Below are 22,275 nucleotides of genomic sequence, written 5' to 3' on the forward strand. Positions count from 1 at the left end.
ACAAAAATAAATTTCTATGCATTTCTAGCAACTCCTGTCCATTTCGTGCTACTCATGCTTAATGCGAACTGTTCTTGTTAACATCTCATTACCAGGAGGGTAATGGGTACCAGTTACTGGGCTAATCAAGGGGCGACGAAGCTGAACATTTGCTTTATGATGATTGGAGAATATATGTGCGTAGGGCTACAGGACTTCCAAAATCAAACTCTTCTAGTGGTCAGTGTAACTTTTCAGGAATAGTGGAATAACACATCTCAGGTGATAGACGTTCGACTTCAACTCACACACTTTGCTGGTAGTTCCTTAAGACCTAAAGCAACTATTCAAAAATTATTATTCTAATTGCACAGGACCCTTTTTAATGTTTTCTTTGGGAGGGGGGGCCACCTCTACTATAAATATTTTAGACTTTGCTTATGCACTAGATCGTGCAATTAAAATATTTTTTTGTTACTAATTGAATCATTGATCTACAGTGACAAACTTTCTGTTATAACCCAATTGACTCCCCATCTGATTTGTGTTGTCTTTAATCGTGTGAAGAATGAAATATGTACCTATCAATGTAACCTTTTGGGAACTGCACAACAATGCATTCAACTGAAATGTGTCTCACATTTAACTGAATCAGAGTTGCGATGGGCTGCCTTAATCGGCATCTGGGGAGCAGTTGTTTGGGGTTAACTGCCTTGCTCAAGGGCGGAACAGCAGATTTCTCCACCTTGCCGGCTCGGGATTTGAATGGTGACCTTTCGGTTACTGGACCAACGCTCTTAACCACTAGGCTACCTGTTGCCCGGGTCACAGGGTAAATGTATGTATGTATGCCTTGCTAAAAAATTGTTGCTCATTCATTCATTACTTGTTTACTCTCTTGATGCCTCCATGCTGATCTTGTCAGAGCTAAGTGCTGAATATGTCTTCTGGTGGGGTGGCAAAGCCTAATGATAAACGCACCAAATTTGGCACATACAGTACCAGTAAAATGTTTGTACACCTAACCATTCAAGGCTTTTTATTTGTACTATTTTCTACATTGTAGAATAATAATGAAGACAGCCAAAACTATGCAATGACAAACTATGGAGTTGCGTACTAACCAAGTGTTAAACAAATCAAAATATATTTTAGATTATTCAAAGTAGCCGTCTTTTGTCTTGACTGCCAAGAGTGTGCAAAGCTTTCTCTCAACCAGCTTCACCTGGAAGGCTTTTCCAACAGTCTTGAAGGAGTTCCCACATGCTGAGCACTTGTTGGGTACTTTTCCTTCACTTTGCGGTCCAACTCATCCCAAACCATCTCAATTGGGTTGAGGTCAGGTGATTGTGGAGGCCAGGTCATCTGATGCAACACTCCATCACTCTCCTTGGTCAAATAGCCCTTACACAGCCTGGAGGTGTGTTGGATCATTGTCCGATTGAAAAACAAATGATAGTCTCACTAAGCCAATACCAGATGGGATGGCGTATCACTGCAGAATGCTGTAGTAACCATGCTGGTCAAGTGTGTCTTGAATTCTAAATAAATCACTGACAGTGTCACCAGCAAAGCACCATCACACCTCATGTATGCTTCACGGTGGGAACCACACATACGGAGATCTGTTAACCTACTCTGCGTCTCTCAAAGATGCAGCAGTTGGAAACAAGTCTCTCAAATTTGGACTCTGACTAAAGGACAGATTTCCACCGGTCTAATGTTCATTGCTTGTTTCTCGGCCCAAGCTAGTCGTCGTCTTAGTGTCCTTTAGTAGTGGTTTCTTTGCAGTAATATGACCATGAAGGGCTGATTTCACGCAGTATCATCTGAACAGATGATGTTGAGATGTGTCTGCTCTTGAATTTATTTGAGGCTGGCAACTCTAATGAACTTATCCTCTGCAGCAGAGGTAACTCTGGGTCTTCCTTTCCTGTGGCAGTCCTCATGAGAGCCAGTTTCATCATAGCGCTTGATGGTTTTTGCGACTGCACTTGAAGAATCGTTCAAAGTTCTAGAAATGTTCCGGATTGACTGACCATGTCTTAAAGTAATGGACTGTTGTTTCTCTTTGCTTATTTGAGCTGTTCTTGCCATAATATGGACTTGGCATTTTAAGAAATAGGGCTATCTTCTGTATATCTTCCCTTAACTTTTCACAACACAACTGATTGTCTCAAACACATTAAGGAAAGAAATTCCACAAATTAACTTTTAACAAGGCACACGTTAATTAAAATGCATTCCAGGTGACTACCTTATGAAGCTGGTTGAGAGAATGTCAAGCGTGTGCAAAGCTGTCATCAAGGCAAACGGTAGCTACTTTGAATTATCTCATATAAAATATTTGTTTAACACTTTTTTTGGTTACTACATGATTCCATATGTGTTGATGTCTTCACTATTCTACAATGTATAAAATAATACAAGAAAAACCCTTGAATGAGTAGGTGTGTCCAAACGTTTAACTGGTACTGTATAAGATAACATATGTTTTTAATGTCATATTCAATGAGTCCATGAATACAGTAAAACTACTAAATAAGCTGGATGTTTTAAACCACATATTCTGGAGGATTCTATTGAACATAACAGACTTTACTTACCAACAATGTGATATAGTATACATTATATGGTTACAGTCAAATTAGACTACTTTAACAATTTAGTCAGGATTTTTTTTTAAATCTCTGAATATCAACAAAGATAATTTAAACAGAATTGGTTGTATTGTAATACTTAAATCAAATGCCTGTGCTAAGACCAGAGTAGCAGTTTGACAGAGATTGTGTGAGTATGTGGAATATTCTCTCCAACGTTCATCAAGGTATGATCATGAATATGACCAAAGTCATGGGATGGAAAATATCTTCCATTGCAATCATATTGTGAAATGAGTGCAATCAATCTTCAAGTGTGTGAGCAACAGTTCCAACTATTATATATACTGTATCCCTTAGTTACAGTATCAATCTAGCTATCTTATCCAATTGATTTGGAAATTTGCTACAAACTCAATACTTTTCTCATTGTTATTTTTAATGGGGTAGCATTATTATTAGGCACAAAACAAAATATAAACCTTAACCTGAGATATAAAAAAACAATATATTCAGAATATTAGCCAAATTGATCACCCTGTCCAAATGTTTAACTATATCTACACGCTATTTGTTACATTAAAACACGAATGGATGGCCCTGCATAACACATTTAGTCTTGGATGAAGTGTTCTTATCCTGAGAAACTTTAAAGGGTGGCTAAATGACCATAGAATGGTAACACAGAGCACGTCATCAAATGGTTTAGAAATGTGTATTTGTGTGTATCATTAGTTACAGTAATCATCTTCAATAATCTGTCATTTATTCAGAATATAAATATGTGTGTATATATATATATATATATGGTATATACACAAAAAAAAAATGTTTTCAGTGATAATGGATAAAATATATAATTACCTCAAAAGAAAGGTGTGACTGCATTTACACTTGACCCCTTTACACTCTGCCCCAGATTGTCTGATCCTCACGAGGGAAAGTGCTTATTGTTTGGAACTTTCTTTCAGAGTAGTTAAAAGGGAAGTTCTGGTGGTCAAGTCTGCACAACGCTGGCCTGACCAATAAGAATCCATGTTCCAAGGCTGTTTTAATCACGTCGACTGGAATATGTTCCAGGGCGCCTGGGGGAATGATGTCAATTTTTATTTTATTTATGTTATTCATTTCACCTTTATTTAACCAGGTAGGCTAGTTGAGAACAAGTTCTCATTTACAACTGCAACCTGGCCAAGATAAAGCAAAGCAGTGCGACACAAACAACAACACATGGAATAAATAACATTTTACATTTACATTTAAGTCATTTAGCAGACGCTCTTATCCAGAGCGACTTACAAATTGGTGCATTCACCATTCACCTATGTCACATAGCATCTTCAACTCACTGGTATGTCTGCTTATAACAAGTCATACCACTGTTCCCAATTCAGCAGCTCAAAACTTTAATTTACTGGCCTATTTCTTGTCTTCAGTAGAGTTGATTACAGCGAGAGAGAGAGAGAGAGAGAGATCGAGCAGCACTTCATCTTCAGCTGAATTCACAGACAGAAATCACTCTGGTCAAAACCCAGGAGGCACTGAGGAGGAATCATGCTGCATAGCCTCTGGTTCACAGTGATAACAGCATTTTAACCAGGGACATACGGTGACCATTCTACAGTGTTTTAATGCTTCTGCCTTGGCTTCACGTTCCTGTGACGTGATTAGAACACCGTGTTTAACATCAGTCAGTGGCGTCATGTCAGTGTGATGACATCCACGGGGTCATCGGTAGCCTTCGACCTTTGCTTGCGTTTGAGCAGTCTTTCTCTCCGTCTCTGTCTGAAGGTGGGGGCCGCAGGGCAAGGGGCGGCCAAGGAGGGGGGCGGGGTGCTGATGGAGAGAGTGAGGAGGTCTGCCAGGGACCGGAGAGGAGGAGGAAGTAGTGATGGGAGAGGATTGTAGCGCTCCCTGTCCCTGGCTCTGGGTGGTTTGCTGTTCATCCTCTCCTCTGTCTCCTGGCGTCATCTGTCGAAGCAGCCCGCTGCCGTGAAGGTGTGGTGGGGGCCCACGCCCCCCAGGTACCCCCGGCTGTAGGCCATGCTGAGGCAGTGTCTCGGCTCCGCAGCCAAGGCTACCTGCATGGAGATGGGGCCCTGCAAGGCCAGCGGTGCCACCCGAGCCCCAGGCTGCAGCCCTGAAGTCAGGCTAGGATAGGAGGGGAAGGCCCCTGCTGTGGAGGTCATGGTGTTGGCCCCGGTGAGCAGCCCCATCCTGTGGCTCTGGAGGAAGACCTGGGACATGTTGACTCCAGCAGGCTCCAAAGCCTGGGAGTCGGCTAGCGCGTGGAGCTGGGACAGGGAGGGGGAGAGGTGTGGGAAGCCCACTGGGCTGGGCTGGAAGAAGAGCTGCTGGGGGTGGAGGAGGAGGTAGCTGGTCTCTGGATGGCTGGGACCGGTGAGAGGTGGGAGAGAGGAGGGTGAGACTGGAGAGAGGCGGATCGAGACAACAGAGGGGTGGATTTGGGTTTGTTGGCCTCCTTCACGTTGCGGTCATGTGCAAGCAGCATGAGTTTGATGCAGTGTGTGAGGTGGCCCCAGGTGTAGCCAGTCAGTAGGTGTAGAGACGTGGTCCAGCTAGGAGAAATCTGGAGACAGATACGAGACACCGCTACGCACGCTGCCGCCACCTGAGACGGAAACTCAGGAACGCATGGTCTTGCAGTGACACCTCCAGGATGTAGTGTGTGTACTTGTCCATAAAGGTTTTGGTCTTGGAGAGGGAGGAGAGAGGCCAGCCGTTGTACAGGTCTCCCTCCTGCACCGAGGCCTGGAGGTAGTAGTCTATGAAGTGGGCCGGGGTGGGCATACACAGGTTCCAGCTGAACGTCTCCAACAGCAGCAGCTCCATCTTGATGAGGTCTCTCTTGTTGAGAACAAGGTTCAGAGAACACATGAAGCCCAGGGAGTTGAGCTGCTCCAACTTAGGTACCCGGTCCTCCCTCTCCTCAAACTTACTGGCGAGGAGCAGGCAGGACAGAGCGATGATGTAGAGCTGTTTGACGGCCACATCGTAGTGATCCATGAACAGGTCCAGTAGGTAGACAGACAGGTGTCTGGCTGTAGGACACAGCTGGTAGCGGTTCGACAGTATGGCCAGCAGGTCTGCAAAGTACCGACGCATCCCTATCTGAGGGGAGTGGGCCCGATACACAGGCAGCTTCAACTCCTTGATGCGGAGGGACTGATGGATATCCCCTGCTAGCTGTCCTTTCCACCATTGTAACTCCCTTTCCATCTTTCCCATTCAGAGAAGGCCACACGGATGAAGTTCAACCCCTATCTGACAGGAATGCCCCCAGACCTCTTTGTTTCACTCCGACATTCTGAATGAAGAATTCCTCTTTGGGAAGTTTTGTATTATCCTCGGTACCGGCGAAAAGCGACGACTGTTTCCGTTATTCAGTTGACAAAGTAACAATGCTTCAGAGCAGTTTAATTCAGCTGTTATCTCGTCTGTTTACACGTTCACAAAGATTTTCCACGGATCCTTGTTCAACGAAGTGGTTTGCTTCCCCAGCTGCTGTTGCGGTCGTTGAGGAGCTAGTGAATTTGCGTACAGCAAAATCACACTCTACTTGAACAGTGCTATACCATTCATGAGGCATCAAAGCCAAAGGAATACTATTAAGAAATGCAATAGATGGAAGGAAAGTAGTGTGGAAATTTACTAAAAAACAATTAGGCAACAACAAATTCAGTCCCTTCTAGACAATTTTCTGGACAAAATGTTTCACTGTAATAGTGAAGTCTTAAATTTAGCAGTAGAAAACGTATATAGTATATTTGACCTCTCAGGTTCCCTATCAAATCTAAAAAATGTAAAGCAGACAACCTAAGAAAATGAACAACAATGACGAATGGTTTGAGGAAGAATTTTTAAAAACTAAGAAATAATTTGAGAAACCTATCCAACCAAAAACATAGAGGCCCAGAAAACCTGAGCCTGTGCCTTCACTATGGTGAATCACGAAAACAATACAGAAATACACTACAGAAAAAGACGGAACAGCACGTCAGAAATCAGCTCAATGTAATTGAAGAATCCATAGAATCTAACCACTTCTGTGAAAACTGGAAAACTCCAAACAAACAACAACACATTTACATTTACATTTAAGTCATTTAGCAGACGCTCTTATCCAGAGCGACTTACAAATTGGTGCGTTCACCTTAAGACATCCAGTGGAACAGCCACTTTACAATAGTGCATCTAAATCTTTTAAGGGGGGTGAGAAGGATTACTTTATCCTATCCTAGGTATTCCTGAAAGAGGTGGGGTTTCAGGTGTCTCCGGAAGGTGGTGATTGACTCCGCTGTCCTGGCGTCGTGAGGGAGTTTGTTCCACCATTGGGGGGCCAGAGCAGCGAACAGTTTTGACTGGGCTGCGCGGGAACTGTACTTCCTCAGTGGTAGGGAGGCGAGCAGGCCAGAGGTGGATGAACGCAGTACCCTTGTTTGGGTGTAGGGCCTGATCAGAGCCTGGAGGTACTGAGGTGCCGTTCCCCTCACAGCTCCGTAGGCAAGCACCATTGTCTTGTAGCGGATGCGAGCTTCAACTGGAAGCCAGTGGAGAGAGCGGAGGAGCGGGGTGACGTGAGAGAACTTGGGAAGGTTGAACACCAGACGGGCTGCGGCGTTCTGGATGAGTTGTAGGGGTTTAATGGCACAGGCAGGGAGCCCAGCCAACAGCGAGTTGCAGTAATCCAGACGGGAGATGACAAGTGCCTGGATTAGGACCTGCGCTGCTTCCTGTGTGAGGCAGGGTCGTACTCTGCGGATGTTGTAGAGCATGAACCACATATATGAATAACACATACAGTAGAAAAAAAGATAAGGGAGGTAAGGCAATAAATAGGCCATAGTGGCGAAATAATTACAATTTAGAAAATAAACACTGGAGTGATAGATGTGCAGAAGATGAATGTGCAAGTAGAGATACTGGGGTGCAAAGGAAAAATAAATAAAAATAGCAGTATGGGGATGAGGTAGTTGGATGGGCTATTTACAGATGGGCTGTGTACAGGTGCAGTGATCTGTGAGCTGGTGCTTAAAGTTAGTGAGTGAGATATGAGTTGTCCACATATTCTAAGTCAGAACCGTCCAGACTAGTGATGCTAGTCGGACGGGTGGGTACGGGAAGCAATTGGTTGAAGAGCATACATTTAGTCCAGACAACAGGCCCTCTGATTTGACACACTGAACTCTATCTGAGAAGTAGTTGATGAACCAGGTGAGGCAGTCATTTGAGAAACCAAATGTTAGTATTTTTTATTTGGGTATATTATATCAGCTGGTTACTGTAGTTTGATAAATGGGTCTTTATCCAATCATAACTACTTTTTCTACATGTAATATGGATGTTTGTCATTTTTATGCCACATGATTTATTTTAATTTTTCATTGGGAATCTACTGATGAATTAACATGAAAACAATAACGTTATAGTTTAATTCAACAAATGTATTCATTCACAGCGTAGTGTTTTGTTGTCATTTGAATTCACCACAATTATGCAATTATGCGTAGCACATGGGGAAGTGCGAAACTTACATGCCTACCAAACCGCTCGCTAGCGTGCGCATGTTGATTTTGTACCCCAAAACCAGACACGATCAGGACACACAGGTTGAAATATCAAAACTAACTCTGAACCAATTATATTTATTTGGGGACAGGTCAAAAAGCATTAAACATTTATGGCAATTTAGCTTGCTGTTGCTAGCTAATTTGTCCTGGGATATAAACATTGGGTTGTTATTTTATCTGAAATGCACAAGGTCCTCAACTCCGACAATTAATCCACAGATAAAACGATAAACCGAATTAGTTTCTCGTCGTATCTCCTCCTTCTTTGGACTTTATATGGCGGTTGGCAACCAACTTTACGGTGCATTACTACAACCAAGTGGAGTGTGGACTTCAGTTTATTTTTCAATCAACCAAGTGGGTATATATTCCTAAAAAACAATGAGGAGATTTGAGAGGCAGGACTTGCAGCTGGTTGAGCGTCACACATAGAACCAAGTTCTATTTTAGTGCCTGGCCACACAGACGTTCGCTGTGGCGTGCGATCAGTGTGGGTGCAATGATTGAATAACATGTATGTGTAAATTTGTGTTCCCACTTGCACAGCCTAATAGTTTTTCACATGCATAACCGGCAGCAAACATCCTGGTGACCACTCTGACCACCTGCACTCATTGGTCGTGTTCCCATGCTCAGACATTGCATGCATCAACCAACGGTTGCGTACCACATCTTCAACTGTGCCGTCGGGCACCAGATTGCTTAAACATATGATGTGGTTAGCTGATACGTAAAATACCTATCCAGGAGGTGCAAGATCTGGCATGTGTCTGCAAAGTCTGAACAGGGGAACACAACCAATAGCAGCGGTCTCTGTAGTTATGAAATTAAGGGGGACACCTCAAAAAAGGGCATTGCAGAGCCCATAAGACCCACTGTTAAACTCAAACAAACCACACAGGGTGACGGAGGCAGTTTTGTGGTGATCCGCTTCGCCACCTGATTGTATTCACTTGCCAAATCAATTGCTGAAAACTGCTATCAACCTTGATCATACTACAGTTCAACAATACCTTTTGGCTTTCTTTTACAGTGGGTGAATAAAGATAGCAAATATGAAACACTTTTCAATGCGATAGTGATGTGGTTCGGGAAGGCCATTCAGGCGTTTTTTTCCCCCCAGTATGTTAAAATTAAGTTACCCAGTCATTCCTCATGTGATAATGCTAATGGGTTTAGTGAGAGTTCTTTAAGACAAGGAAGTCCACTAACAGACTGGTGAGTTATCCTGTCTCTATTTGTATGTTTTGTTTTGTTTTGGAGCTTACAATTGCATAAATGTGATGGTGCATTAACTAATGTTTCCACAAACAAAAAGCAATTAATGTCAATAATATATATGTGGTAGTAAAGTGGTTTGTTTACTGTCAGAGTAGCTGATCCAGTCACCTTCATCAATTTGAACAGCAATGTCTTTCTGATTCACTATTGGTTCTGGTTCCCGGCAGTTGAAAACATGAACAATATGACTTGCAACTGCAAAAGTCTACGGTTGGTTCGTGATCAGATTAAAGACTATCGGTAGAGGAAACACCCATAAATGAATAGTTCTAACGAGATGCTACATTGATATGTGTGAATGTTTTGTCTTTTTTTATTCACATATTGGATTAGTTTGGGTCCTTCTCAGAGTTACTGTTGTCATGAGGTGGGAGTCACATACCAGGGGCTGACGAATTCCATCAGGGTCCCAGGAATTCTGGTATTTAAATAAGATGGATTTGTTTTTGTTTTTATCTGAGAGAGATTCCTCAGCAGCATTCAGATGGGGAAAAGTGGAAGTGTGTAGCATGTTTGTGTTTGTTTATCGCTGAATCTGTAGCTATATCAATGTAATCAGCAGTTTAGGAACTGCTATTATAATAACAATATGGTTTGCTGGAAACGATACCGTTTGGGACACACTATGTAAGTATTGTTATTATTATTATTTTTTAAAGATGATGATGATGTTTATAAACTGCTACAGTTAACTTCACAGTTCATGATTGTTAAGGCCCACTATGTGTTACGCAGTTGAGGGATTTCCTTACGTTTCACAATGTTAAAAAGCAACTGCCCCTAAAAACCAACTTCTTGTTTTGAAAACATCGATATGGGTCAGAAACCTTTATTCTAGTCTCAAAATTGACTACAAAGTGTAAATAGGATCATTTTGATCATAAAGTCAGCCCAAAACAGAGATTGGTGAGATGATAGGTGGAAAAAATGGTATGTCAGGGAATGAAGGGTACTGTAACAGTTTTTATTGGGTTAAGTTTATTCCAATCCTGCCCACAGCTGGCAGCACCCAAGTAATCATCAATTCGGAGCACAGCTGCACAGCCTGATCATTTGATTGGAAAGGCCATGGTCAATTTGGTTTGACATTCGATTTCCCTGTCAGGCTAGTTAGGGACCATTAGTAAATTAAACAATGTACATGGGACAATATTTTAAAATGTCAATAGCTCCAAATCAATGACAAAACCTCAAACTAACTTTAAATTGTACAAATGGATATACACATATTGAAAGCATTTAATGAGACAACTAAAATACGTGCAACATGAAAATATTGTCCCATTCACATTGTGTCATTTATTGACAGCCCCCAACTAGCCCCAGAGATAGGCTATCCAATGTCAAACCAATTTTACCATGGTCACACACCAGCTGGCTGAAGCTAATTGGTGAAAGAAGTTGGCTAGCACTAGCTAGCCAAGTCGACTTCAAGACACAAAACTTGAAAGTCTAATCAGAGCATCTAGAAGAGTGAGTGACTGTAGCTGTGTGAATCTACAAACACTTACCACGTGTGAAGACACACACACATCAAACCACCTCTTCCAAGACAACTGTTGTTTGGCTTCAGTTATGGCCACTGCAAATCTCAATGACCAAGCTGAAAAACTAGGCCAAATCAGGAAGTTCAGCCACCCTTTAACTTTGTTTTTCTGAGCACATGCATCCAAACATGCATTCCTGTTTGAATAGGATCTTAACTTCATGGCCTTGTGCATTATATCCTGTGACGTTAAAATGTACTGTACCTGAATGAGAATTGATCAACTTTCAATCAAATGTATTTATAAAGCACTTTTTACATCAGCAGAAGTCACCGAGTGCTATACAGTAACTGAGCCTAAAACTCCAAACAGCATATAATGCAGATGTAGAAGCACGGTGGCTGGGAAAAACTCCCTAGAAAGTCAGGAACCCAGGAAGAAACCTAAAGAGGAACCAGGCTCTGAGGGGTGGCCAGTCCTCTTCTGGCTGCGCCGGATGGAGATTATAAGAGTACATGACCATTTAAGGCCAGATTGTTCTTCAAGATGTCCAAATGTTCATAGATGACCAGCAGGGTCAAATAATAATCACAGTGGTTGTAGAGGGTGCAACAGGTCGGTACCTCAGGAGTAAATGTCAGCAGGCTTTTCATAGCCAAGCATTCGGAGGTCGAGACAACATGTGTAGTAGAGAGAGAGAGAGAGACAAAACAGCAGGTCTGGGACAAGGTAGCACGTCCGGTGAACAGGTTAGGGTTCCCTAGCCGCAAGCAGAACAGTTGAAACTGGAGCAGCAGCACGACCAGGTGGACTGGGGACAGCCAGGAGTCCTCAGACCAGGTAGTCCTGAGGCATGATCCTAGGGCTCAGGTCCTCCGGGAGGGAGAGAGACAGAGAATTAGATGGAACATACTTAAATTCACACAGGACACCAAATAAGACAGGAGAATTACACCAGATATAACATACTGAACCTAGCCCCCTGACACATAGACTATAGCAGCATAGATACTGGAGACTGAGACAGCATTGGGTCGGGGGACACTGTGGCCCCGTTCGACGATAGGGCCAACCAGGCAGGATATAACCCCACCACCCACTTTGCTAATGCACAGCCCCCACACCACTATAGGGATATCAACAGACCACCAACCTACTACCCTGAGACAAGGCTGAGTATAGCCCACGAAGATCTCCTCCACCGCACAGGCCCGAGAGGGCACAAAGCCGGACAGGAAGATCACATCTGTGACTCAACCCACTCAAGTGACGCACCCCTCATAGGGACGGCATGGAAGAGCACTAGTAAGCCAGTCACTCAGCCCCCGTAATAAGGTCAGAGAATCCCAGTGGAGAGAGGGGAGTCGGCCAGGCAGAGACAGCAAGAGCAGTTCATCGCTACGGTGCCTTGCAATTCACCTTTGCACCCCTGGGCCAGACCTCACTTAACCATAGGACCTACTGAAGAGATGAGTCTTCGTTAAAGACTTAAAGGGTATTACGCAAGGTTAAATTTAGATCCTCAGTTAGGTGGTTAACCGATTGTTGTACTCTGACGTCCTTGGTTAGGTGGAGGAAGTCTGGAAGGGCATCTATGAATCTTTGGCTTGTCCGAGAATTTATAGCACCGCTTTTGATGATCCTTGGTTGGGGTCTGAGCAGATTATTTGTTGTGATTGGAAACGTAATAAAATTGTGGTCCGATAGTCCAGGATTTTGATGAGGTAGTTCCGGAGACATGTTGGATAAAACCCACGAGACAATGATGGCTCCGAAAGCCTTTTAGAGTGCGTGTGTGGACCCAGGGGGCCGGTAAACAGTAGCTATAAAAGTGATTGAGTATACTGCATAGATTTCATGACTAGAAGCTCAAAAGACAAAAATGCAGTCATTTAAAAATATATATGTTTTATTTGCTTTTCAAAAATGTTAGCAACACCTCTGCCTTTGCAGGATACGTGGGGGATATGGTGACTAGTTACAGTTCATATAAGGAAATTTGTCAATTGACCTGAATTCATTAGGCCCTAATATATGGATTTAACATGACTGGGAATACAGATATGCATCTGTTGGTCACAGATACCTTGGATCAGAAAACCAGTCAGTATCTGGTGTGACCACCGTTTGCAACACAAATTTCCTTCGCATAGAGGATCAGGCTCTTGACTGTGGCCTGTGGAATTTTGTCCCACTCCTCTTCAATGGCTGTGTGAAATTGCTGGATATTGGCGGGAACTGGAACACGCTGTAATACACGTCAATCCAAAGCATCCTTCAAATGCTCTATGAGTGACATGTCTGGTGAGTATGCAGGCCATGGGAGAGCTGGGCATTTTCAGCTTCCAGGAATTGTGTACAGATCCTTGCGTCATGGGGCCGTGCATTATCATGCTGAAACGAGGTGATGGCGGCGGATGAATGGCACGACAATGGGCCTCAGGATCTCGTCACGGTGTCTCTGTGCAGTAAAATTGCTATTGATAAAATGCAATTGTATTCATTGTCCGTAGCTTATGCCTGCCCATACCATAACCCCACCTCCACCATGGGGCAGTCTCTTCACAACGCTGACAACAGCAAACCGCTCGCCCCAAGGACGCCATACACGCTGTCTCCCATCTGCATGGTACAGTTGAAACCGGGATTTTTCCGTGAAGTGCACACTTCTCCAGCCGGACAGTGGCCATCAAAGGCAAGCATTTGCCCACTGAAGTCAGTTACGACGGCGAACTGCAGTCAGATCAAGACCCTGCTGAGGATGACGAGCACACAGATGAGCTTCCCTGCAACGGTTTCTGACAAATTCTACGGTTATGCAAAACCAATTAATCATCAGCTGTCCGGGTGGCTGGTCTCAGACAATCCCGCAGGTGAATAAGCCGGATGTGGAAGTTGTGAGGCCGGTTGGATGTACTGCCAAATTCTCGAAAACAACTTATGGTAGAAAAATGAACATTAAATTCTCTGGCAACAGCTCTGGTGGACATACCTACAGTCAGTATGCCAATTGCACGCTCCTTCAAAGCTTGAGACATCTGTGACATTGTGTTGTGTGACAACTGCACATTTTAAAGTGCCCTTTTACTGTCCCCCGCACAAGGTGCACCTGTGTAATCATCATGCTGTTTAATCAGCTTCTTAATATGCCACACCTGTCAGGTGGGTGGATTATCTTAGTAAAGGAGAAATGCTCACCAACAGGGGATGTAAACAAATTTGTGCACAAGATTTAATAGAAATTAGCTTTTTGTGCGTATAGAACATTTCTGGGATCTTTTATTTCACCTCATGAAAAATGGGACCAACACTTTATATATATATTTTTTGTTCAGTGTAGTAATCATGGCAGAGTACCAACCGGACATGCAGGACACGTGCCCAGGGGGCCTGACGTCCATGGGTCCTGACCTCCAGGGGGCCTCCATTGATTTTTTTAGTCACTCTCACTTAACATGGCATGAGTCGTGGCAAAACTGCAGAAATGTCTCTCTGCCCCATGCAAAATGTATTGAACTGCAGAAAACCTGCTACGGTTCTTGTCTGCACCCCCTAAATCTAATGAGCATCATGCAAAAATCCCCATACAAATTTGTCAGTTTAAGCTAGAGATATGTGTTTTTGCATAGGAGGTGTCTCAATCCAAGCCATCCGCCTATGTTGCACATCTGCGGTGAAAGGTGACAGAGCTACTGTAGAGTGGTGTTTGTCAGACCATGAGATGTCCCAAAAATCCGTCTTCTCACAGAATCGTCTGTAGAGTCTGAACTATTATGACCCCTCTATGAAAAGATGAGACGCTCACGAACAGATGGTGTTCTACATTTTGCTCTACGGCCCCTGCAAGTGTCTTGGGACTCGTCTGAAATAGGTACAGCCGATCTGCCAACTTCTGTTCGTAGCGTCTGAACAGTTTGGGCTACACCATATTATGAGCCCTCTGTGGAAAGGTGAGACTCTCACATACAAAGTACTTGTCAGTTTTGCTCTAGGACGCCCACAGGATTCACAAGACTCCTCTGAAGGCCCGGTACCAGTTGAAAGAATTAATGGAAGTATTTATGGACACTGATCAAAGACTAATAAGGGGTTAAATACTAATAATGTTTCCTAATCTTTCTTATATCTCTCAGATATAGGACAGACACTAAATAACAAACTTCATTTCGACATTTTGGGGGGACTCTCTGTTGTTCCATGTAGTGAATCTGTTATTCAATGTGTTTGTATGGGCTAATAGCAGTAAGACCAAAAAAAAATTGAAATCAAATAGCAAAATTATCCTTCTTAAAACAATTCTGTGTAGTTTGCCGGCCTTGATGCTCACAATGCTGGTGAAGTCATTGGCCCCATGTAGGCTGCCCAAATATTCTAATGAGCCCCTGCCTCTATATTATGAAGTAGATGGGCTTGGTGTGGGCTAGCCCGTTCAAAAATTGTCCACTAAATACCAACATAGGGCCTATGGGGTCATGTTTGTTGGGTATACATGACCATTGCAACATACAGGCAGGATGAAAGGGAAGAGAAGGTCAAGTATAGAGGGGAATTCAATGTCAACAAATCTTTTGAGTCTCTGACTGAATTTGACTAGTATGTGTTGTAGGTGGAAAGAACATCTACTTGTGGAATGTTACGGAATAGATCACAACTATAGAAAGAAGCATCTGGTGGCATTGGTAGAGTCATGCAGGGAATGGAGTGAAAGTGCGCTGTACTGTAAGTACGCATCAAAGCTGTGGGCCAGGAGTAAATGGTTTAGCAGCCTTTCCAATAAATTGGAATACAAAAGAAGCCATCCATCCTTGATCTATCAGCAGGACAATAGACTCTTGCCGAGTTTAGGGACTTTATATGTATTAATGGATGTTTGCAAGGCTTGTCACTTCACCGATCTCTATGCATAGCCCACCAGATCCACTGTTTTCTCACCACATCTGGATGGATCCATAACGAAACAATGAGAATAAATATCACTGAATGCTGGCAATTTTGGAATAAAGTAGGCTAATGCAATTGAAATTTAACACATGGTTGCTTACTGACACACCCAAAGTCATTCAATTGTTATAATAGGATTTCAAACAATAGCCTACCGCTCTGAGTCAAGCATGGGGATTGGTCTTGAGAAATCAATCAGATTTTTATTTTCACTGAATCTCTGTTTGGATATTGGTTAGCCTACAATTAGGCTGTGGAAATGTTGGGATTATTTTGCTCTTCGCTCGCAGTCGCTTAGTAGCCTAGGCCTACTCCCGACCGGTCACGTTGTACAGTGCCATATGTGACCATAACAGAAACACTGAGGCCTACATAGGCTACTGTAAAATGCATTTTTGTTTTTTTGGAATAGAAACACCATAATATTAATCAATTTAATTTCTAACAATATAAACAGCACAAATACAATCATAATTTACAAACAAATGATAATAAATCCCGTATAGTCTGTTCTAACAACAACAAAACATTTTAATGTCTCCAGTACAGCCAATATTAAAAACAGTCAAATGCATTTGTGAATTCAATCGCTTTAGCCAACATGTTGCGGGTTTATTCATTGTTTAATTATTCAAGGCTCCCTTTGTTGCTTCATTTTATAACTAAAATGTTTGACTATATTTAAAGACATGGACGACTTGTATGTAGTGTGATGACATGAAGAAATGAATGAATGATTGATATACTGTCGAGGGTCAATGTGCAGCAGGTGGGATGGAGTCTGGCGCAGGACACAGAGGATGAGTAATAACGGACTTTACTCAACAAAATCATTTCCACGCAGGGAAAACAATCCAGCTCACAAAGTGTAGTGACAGCTTAACACAAAACAAACACACACAAAACCATGGGGGGAACCAGAGGGTTAAATAAGGAACATAGTTATGGGAATGGAAACCAGGTGTGTACAATGAAGACAAAACAAATGGAAAATGAAAAGTGGATCGGTGGCGGCTAGAAAACCGTTGACGTCGACCGCTGAACACTGCCTGAACAAGGAGAGGGACCAACTTCGGCTGAAGTAGTGACATATACTGTATATTGAAGTAGGCCTTTATGCCAATAAGTAAGTTAAGTTAAAACAGCTACAGTAAATAGGACTCTTAGGCCTACAGCTCCATGACATTTCAATAAAAACCTTGAACCCACCTGTCCCTGACTTTTCCAAAATGTGTGTATTTTACACAGTAGCAGTAGGCCTACATTGAATTAAATATTATAAAGAACCAAAACTTTCTGAGCATTTCTTCCTCAAAGCGCCATGAAGGTCTGCTGCACCATATGCATATTAACAGTAGAATAGCCGGGGAATCAATGAGTAGCCAACCAATAGCCGCCAGTCTAATAAATACGTTTTACAATCACAAAGAAATCTATTAATATTTTGTTTAGCAAGGTCATACAAACATGATACTAAGACAATTTATTTCAAAAGAACAGAATAGCATGTTTTAAGATGTAAACCCAGCAAAAAAAGAAACATCCCTTTTTCAGGACCCTGTCTTTCAAAGATCATTTGTAAAAATCAAAATAACTTCACAGATCTTCATTCTAAAGGGTTTAAACACTGCTTCCCATGCTTGTTCAATTAACCATAAACAATTAATGAACATGCACCTGTGGAACGATCGTTAAGACACAGCTTACAGACGGTAGGCAATTAAGGTCACAGTTATGAAAACTTAGGTCACTAAAGAGGCCTTTCTACTGACTCTGAAAAACACCAAAATAAAGATACCCAGGGTCCCTGCTCATCTGCGTGAACGTGCCTTAGGCATACTGCAAGGAGGCATTAGGACTGCAGATGTGGCCAGAGCAATAAATTGCAATGTCCGTACTGTGAGATGCTTAAGACAGCGCTACAGGGAGACAGGATGGACAGTTGATCGTCCTCGCAGTGGCAGACCACGTGTAACAACACCTGCACAGGATCGGTACATCCGAACATCACACCTGCGGGACAGGTACAGGATGGCAACAACAACTGCCTGAGTAACACCAGGAACACGCAATCCCTTCATCAGTGCTCAAACTGTCCGCAATAGGCTGAGAGAGGCTCGACTGAGGGCTTGTAGGCCTGTTGTAAGGCAGGTCCTCGCCAGACATCACTGGCAACAACGTCGTCTATTTGGGTACAAACCCACCGTCCCACCGTCGCTGGACCAGACAGGACTGGCAAAAAAGTGCTCTTCACTGACTAGTCGCGGTTTTGTCTCACTAGGGGTGATGGGCTTAACACTGAGGCCTGTACTCTGGAGTGGGATCGATTTGGAGGTGGAGGGTCCGTCATGGTCTGGGAAGGTGTGTCACAGCATCATCGGACTGAGCTTGTTCTCATTGCAGGCAACCTCAATGCTGTGCGTTGTAGGGGAGACATCTTCCTTCCTCATGTGGTACCCTTCCTGCAGGCTCATCCTGACATGACCCTCCAGCATGACAATGCCACCAGCCATACTGCTTGTTCTGTGCGTGATTTCCTGCAAGGCAGGAATGTCAGTGTTCTGCCATGGCCAGCGAAGAGCCCGGATCTCAATCCCATTGAGCACATCTGGGACCTGCTGGATCGGAAGGTGAGGGCTAGGGCCCTTCCCCACAGAAATGTCCGGGAACTTGCAGGTGCCTTGGTGGAAGAGTGGGGTAACATCTCACAGCAAGAACTGGCAAATCTGATGCAGTCCATGAGGAGGAGATGCACCGCACTACTTAATGCAGCTGGTTGCCACACGAGATACTGACTGTTACTTTTGATTTGGACTCCCCCTTTGTTCAGGGACACATTACTCAATTTCTGTTAGTCACATGTCTGTGGAACTTGTTCAGTTGATGTCTCAGTTGTTGAATCTTGTTATGTTCTTACAAATATTTACACATGTTAAGTTTGCTGAAAATAAACGCAGTTGACAGTGAATGGACGTTTCATTTTTTTGCTGAGTATAGTTATCTGTGCTATTGTAGCTGAAGCTATGGCTGCGCCATGTCAATGAAAGGAACTTGTTCATTCTGCAGACATCACATGATTATTTTCCCCAGCCCTTTACAATATGAATATGAGGGAATATAACAGAATACAATAGAAAGGATATTTTCCCCAAATCGGTACTTGCTGATTGTCATCAGTAGGCATGGAGCAGTGGTTATTCTTGGAAAACGCTTATATTTTGAAAAAGAGACAATCTGTAAAACATTTTGTGTTGTTTGGAAAAACCAGGTTCATTAAACACTTTGGAATGTGCTCTTTCGGATAGGGTATAGCCATCAAAACGTCTGGCCTGCATGGACCTCTGTAGGATTATTTGGCAATGTAAGCAGTCACTAACAAGCTTCTTAAAGACACCATCAAAGATGCCCTCTGGTGGTCGAACTAGCATTAATGGCAACAATTGATGAAGCTGGTGACTGAGGTAGTATGCTCCTCAATGCCATTGGATGAATCGCGGAACATATTCCAGTCTGATCGCAAAGCATGGAATAGAACTTCCGCACTCAACAACCCGGTCGCATTCCGCTTCGCTCCACAGGTAGTATCACATTTTCATTTAATTTCATTACAGTACAACGGTTTGATTTGTCTGATCGTAGCTAGCTACATAGCTAGCTACATAGCCATCTTTGTATCAAAGATAATTGTGTAGTCTAGAGCGATTTTCTAGGTTAGCTAGCCAGCTATTGTCGTTCTTTTAACGCAACGTAACGTAATCAACACTGCTAGCTAGCCAGCTAGCCCCCGAATAGCAGCACTGTAGAAACTATCACACTCAACGGAACAACTTGATTAGTGTAGTGTCAACAACGCAGCCACTGCCAGCTAGCCTACAAAGTCAACAACGCAGCCACTGCCAGCTAGCCTACTTCAGCAGTACTGTATCATTTTAATCATTTTAGTCAATAAGATTCTTGCTACGTAAGCTTAACTTTCTGAACATTCGAGACGTGTAGTCCACTTGTCATTCCAATCTCCTTTGCATTAGCGTAGCCTCTTCTGTAGCCTGTCAACTATGTGTCTGTCTATCCCTGTTCTCTCCTCTCTGCACAGACCATACAAACGCTCCACACCGCGTGGCCGCGCCACCCTAATCTGGTGGTCCCACCGCGCACGACCCACGTGGAGTTCCAGGTCTCCGGTAGCCTCTGGAACTGCCGATCTGCGGCCAACAAGGCAGAGTTCATCTCAGCCTATGCCTCCCTCCAGTCCCTCGACTTCTTGGCACTGACGGAAACATGGATCACCACAGATAACACTGCTACTCCTACTGCTCTCTCTTCGTCCGCCCACGTGTTCTCGCACACCCCGAGAGCTTCTGGTCAGCGGGGTGGTGGCACCGGGATCCTCATCTCTCCCAAGTGGTCATTCTCTCTTTCTCCCTTACCCATCTGTCTATCGCCTCCTTTGAATTCCATGGTGTCACAGTTACCAGCCCTTTCAAGCTTAACATCCTTATCATTTATCGCCCTCCAGGTTCCCTCGGAAAGTTCATCAATGAGCTTGATGCCTTGATAAGCTCCTTTCCTGAGGACGGCTCACCTCTCACAGTTCTGGGCGACTTTAACCTCCCCACGTCTACCTTTGACTCATTCCTCTCTGCCTCCTTCTTTCCACTCCTCTCCTCTTTGACCTCACCCTCTCACCTTCCCCCTCTACTCACAAGGCAGGCAATACGCTCGACCTCATCTTTACTAGATGCTGTTCTTCCACTAACCTCATTGCAACTCCCCCAAGTCTCCGACCACTACCTTGTATCCTTTTCCCTCTCGCTCTCATCCAACACTTCCCACACTGCCCCTACTCGGATGGTATCGCGCCGTCCCAACCTTCGCTCTCTCTCCCCCGCTACTCTCTCCTCTTCCATCCTATCATCTCTTCCCTCTGCTCAAACCTTCTCCAACCTATCTCCTGATTCTGCCTCCTCAACCCTCCTCTCCTCCCTTTCTGCATCCTTTGACTGTCTATGTCCCCTATCCTCCAGGCCGGCTCGGTCCTCCCCTCCCGCTCCGTGGCTCGACGACTCATTGCGAGCTCACAGAACAGGGCCCCGGGCAGCCGAGCGGAAATGGAGGAAAACTCGCCTCCCTGCGGACCTGGCATCCTTTCACTCCCTCCTCTCTACATTTTCCTCCTCTGTCTCTGCTGCTAAAGCCACTTTCTACCACTCTAAATTCCAAGCATCTGCCTCTAACCCTAGGAAGCTCTTTGCCACCTTCTCCTCCCTCATGAATCCTCCTCCCCCTCCCCCTCCTCCCTCTCTGCAGATGACTTCACAACCATTTTGAAAAAGAAGGTCGACGACATCCGATCCTCGTTTGCTAAGTCAAACGACACCGCTGGTTCTGCTCACACTGCCCTACCCTGTGCTCTGACCTCTTTCTCCCCTCTCTCTCCAGATGAAATCTCGCGTCTTGTGACGGCCGGCCGCCCAACAACCTGCCCGCTTGACCCTATCCCCTCCTCTCTTCTCCAGACCATTTCCGGTGACCTTCTCCCTTACCTCACCTCGCTCATCAACTCATCCCTGACCGCTGGCTACGTCCCTTCCGTCTTCAAGAGAGCGAGAGTTTCACCCCTTCTGAAAAAACCTACACTCGATCCCTCCGATGTCAACAACTACAGACCAGTATCCCTTCTTTCTTTTCTCTCCAAAACTCTTGAACGTGCCGTCCTTGGCCAGCTCTCCCGCTATCTCTCTCAGAATGACCTTCTTGATCCAAATCAGTCAGGTTTCAAGACTAGTCATTCAACTGAGACTGCTCTTCTCTGTATCACGGAGGCGCTCCGCACTGCTAAAGCTAACTCTCTCTCCTCTGCTCTCATCCTTCTAGACCTATCGGCTGCCTTCGATACTGTGAACCATCAGATCCTCCTCTCCACCCTCTCCGAGTTGGGCATCTCCGGCGCGGCCCATGCTTGGATTGCGTCCTACCTGACAGGTCGCTCCTACCAGGTGGCGTGGCGAGAATCTGTCTCCTCACCACGCGCTCTCACCACTGGTGTCCCCAGGGCTCTGTTCTAGGCCCTCTCCTATTCTCGCTATACACCAAGTCACTTGGCTCTGTCATAACCTCACATGGTCTCTCCTATCATTGCTATGCAGATGACACACAATTAATCTTCTCCTTTCCCCCCTCTGATGACCAGGTGGTGAATCGCATCTCTGCATGTCTGGCAGACATATCAGTGTGGATGACGGATCACCACCTCAAGCTGAACCTCGGCAAGACGGAGCTGCTCTTCCTCCCGGGGAAGGACTGCCCGTTCCATGATCTCGCCATCACGGTTGACAACTCCATCGTGTCCTCCTCCCAGAGCGCTAAGAACCTTGGCGTGATCCTGGACAACACCCT

The 22,275-nt window shown here is 44.4% G+C and overlaps 1 pseudogene; it reads right to left on the minus strand.

Moving 5' to 3' along the window:
* Positions 1-4,522: 4,522 nt before the first annotated feature.
* On the minus strand, positions 4,523-6,090 carry LOC115143602 (cyclin-J-like; annotated as a pseudogene).
* Positions 6,091-22,275: the final 16,185 nt, after the last annotated feature.

This window comes from Oncorhynchus nerka, linkage group LG15 (genome assembly GCF_034236695.1).
Source record: "Oncorhynchus nerka isolate Pitt River linkage group LG15, Oner_Uvic_2.0, whole genome shotgun sequence".
Classification (NCBI taxonomy): Eukaryota; Metazoa; Chordata; class Actinopteri; order Salmoniformes; family Salmonidae; genus Oncorhynchus; species Oncorhynchus nerka.